The sequence below is a fragment of the Morone saxatilis genome, unplaced genomic scaffold, assembly GCF_004916995.1.
Source record: "Morone saxatilis isolate NCDOM2014 unplaced genomic scaffold, NCSU_SB_2.0 Contig21, whole genome shotgun sequence".
NCBI lineage: Eukaryota > Metazoa > Chordata > Actinopteri > Moronidae > Morone > Morone saxatilis.
In genome coordinates this window covers 7334560-7338185 of record NW_023339774.1, presented here as the reverse complement: position 1 = coordinate 7338185, position 3626 = coordinate 7334560, and positions in this window count along the sequence as shown.

Here is a 3626-nt window from a genome sequence, read left to right as displayed (position 1 = left end):
TTTTTTAATGATGCAGGTTCATGATGATGTGTCTCAGGTTCATTGCAGATAACTGGTCAGTGTTTACGAAATTTCACGTCCATGTTTTGTGGCGCACTTGGCTGTTTTCACCATAGCTGATTTATCTGTCTGTAGTCTATGTATTACACTTTAGTACAGTTTTCCTCTCACCATAACAGCCCATATGTAACAGTTTAAATCAAGAAGAATTTCCAGAATATTTTGTCATTTTATTCAATTTCTAGGTGTTTCCATGAATGGCAAAGTAGTGTCTAAATTTCCAGATTTTCCAGGATGCATGGAAACCCTAAAGTGAAGGTGAAATTATTATTTTACTGAAATAACAAAATGCTACTAAAATGAAGCATTAACACATACTGTGTTCAGAGGTGGGGATGTGAAAACAACTGAATATAAAAAGGGCAAATATGAAATGTTATTGAAAGCAACATACGGACTATCTTTGAAGGCACAAGTCCATTGTCCAGATGAAGCCGGTCTTCAATGAAAGCCACCCCAAGCCGACTGAAGTTATCTACAGTGGCCTGAGCCACCGCCCTGAATGGCTGGCCGGGGCTACAGGCCAGAGGAAGACAGTAGTCGGACCACTTCAGCACCTGCACACAACACATACCACGGGTTAGCTGACACTGTTCTGATCCACAGTGTAGAGTTCATCATCATCAGAGACATGCATGTCTACTGTTTCCTCAACCATGAGCACTGAAGTAAAATGTCTTTAGATGTATAGTGTCAAACCTACTAAATCAAAGCAGATTAATTAATGAATATAAAGTTGATAACAATGAAAGAAGAATTGTATTGTAAACCATGGGTTCAACCTTTTTCCATATAGGACCCATCTTTTATCATTGCCTAAACTGACATCAGTGCCATATTTTATGGAGTTTGTGTAAAAGGAGCGATTTGTATGAATTTTGAGCAGATTACTTCCTGATATTGATCAGAGATTAATTAACCTAATATTTTAGCAACTTTTTATGCAATTATCTGTCTGTATTATGTTTTTTTAGTATATATATTAACAATCATACATACTTAATAGGCTTCTTTTTGATAAATCCAGTGTTTTCTTCTCATTGCTCTATTTGCTCTTTGGTTAATGCTGGATGAGGCTGTGTATCAGAGAGTTAAAGCTCTGTGAATATAGCTTGTGTTCAGCTCTTCAAAGTTTAGATCTTAAATAATAATTTGAAAAATAATGAGAATTAATTTAATATAATTTAAATCTTAACAAAAAGCTAGTAAAAATGCTGTCAATTGATTATTTCATTTAAACTAGTCACAAATCATCATTCACAAGTTTTCTCTGAGCTCTCACAGCACAGTCTACGTCTCACATTTCTCCAGCTATTGGTAGCTCCTTCTGGGCTTGTATTTATCCGGTGTCTCAGAATTCCTCATGGGAACCATGACGAAATTAGGACTAAAAGTCCTACTTACAAACTGCAACAGACATAGGTATTATTGACGTTACTGATAGTATATATGCAAACATGTATGAAATAGGGGCCTGCATTGCTCTGGGGACTTTGACTTTTTGGGCCAGTGTTAGTGTTACTGTCTGTGGTTTAGGATTTGCTGTCGATGATAGGTGGGTGGCCATCTGCCTCGACCAGTTAGGGAGAGACCACTATACTCTTTTCCATCAGGTGTAAATACCTCCAGTTCCAGTCCTCCATTAACAATGACACGTTAATTCATAATGTTCTGCGGCCCTGTGTGTGTCTAACCCTTTCTATCAGAACCAGCATGCTACAGTAGCTCGTCTGTTAGATCGGACCACATGGGCCAGCCTTCACTCTCCATGAGCATCAATGAGCCTTGGCCACCCATGATCCTGTCTCCGGTTCTTTTCCTTCCTTGAAGCACTTAAAAAAAAACATTTTTCCTGCTTCTTACACATCAACTTTGTTTCAACAGCCACACAATTAGCCAAACAAAGATACATATTCCTCAGCAGCACAACAGTGTCATTAGCTGGCGGCTAACAGCTGCTTGTACTATGAAGTACAGGCAGAGCTCGGTGAATAAACAAAAACATGCATGCTGCTCACTTCATCATGTAAAACACACCAAACAACATAGATAGAATTCCACTGCAAACCACACCAACAGTTCCCCTGCTGTCCTTTTAAAATGGGCAGATTGAGCACTGGCGGCTAGCAGTGATCATTCTGTTGGCGGTTGCCACGTTACAGAATGTTTCATTCCGACTGGTATGCATAGAAATGATATGCCATTTACAGGTAATACACTGTATGTATGCCAAAATTATGTCATGGTACTAAGATGCATATGCCTTTTCCAATTTTTGTTTTTTTTGTTATTGATGATAAAATACATTTTAAAATTCTATTCAATTAAATATATGCATAAAGTTCTCAAATCGCAATAACAGTTTAAACATTCTGTTACAATAAAAGTAAATGGATTTATTTAGTAAAAGTACAACAGTATTAGAATCAAAATATACTCAAATATTGATGTATATTCTATTATTGGATTATAATTATTGCTACACTAAGGTGTTGATCACTTTAATGTTGCAGCTGTAGCTCAGTTTTTATTTTTTACTGCAAATGTATATTGGTTCCAAATATCAGTTATCTGTTTCCTCCATTCTAATAATCGGTATCACTATCGGCCCTGACAAAAACACATCGGTCGATGCCTATTTTCCATCAAATGTTTTTTAGACTGCACAGTTAATTTAAATATGAACGCATTCATGAGATTAGGGAATAAAGAACTTGGGAAGATCAGGCCAAAGTATATGTGCTAGAAACCAGCTTTGCTACATAAGAATGATTTCTCTGAGAATATTACTTGGTAAGCAATGTGTGGTGCCTACTTTTTTATTCGATGTGTGAGGAAAATGGCAGCCCACTCTGTGTCCTGTAGATTCAATGATGAATGAAATATTCTCTATTCGTGGGCCACAAACCAGAGAAGACCCCAACAGCACAGTCCATTTGCTGAGGTTCTCACAAGCCTGGGGACAATACAGACAGAAGAGAAAATAACTCCAACACTACAAGGCTGATAGATTAGCAGTTAGTCATCAAATGCTTTGTTTAAAAGAAAAAAATGACATTTAGTGGTGCAGAAAGTGTGTAGAAGGAGGGTTACCATAGACAGTGACATAGTGACATCCGTATTATGATATCAGTAACAAAACTACACACAGCAAAAGAGTTTTCAGTATTTGTTGCTCTGGGCCAAGGGTTCAACTGATCAAGTCTCAAATCCAGCTGAGTCTTCAATCAGTGAACTCTCAGATAGTGCTGGGCAGTATGACCAAAAACCTGAATCACAGTATTTTTCGAATCTGATGGTTTAACGGTATATCACCGTAAGTGTTTAAAGTGCTTCACTGAAATTGAACATTTCAAACTAAAAACACTAAGCAAAATAAAACATTCAAAATAAAATGCTACTTTTTAAAGAGCTGGGGCTGGCATCTCACCGGGACCTAGGGCTCCGTGTCTTGCTGGGATGTACTCTCAGTAGTGGGGGATGGATGGAATTTATAGTAGTAGGGCTGGTGTAGGTTTGGTTTTCTTATAGGGGTGTAAACGATTCGTTTTAACGACGATTCGTGG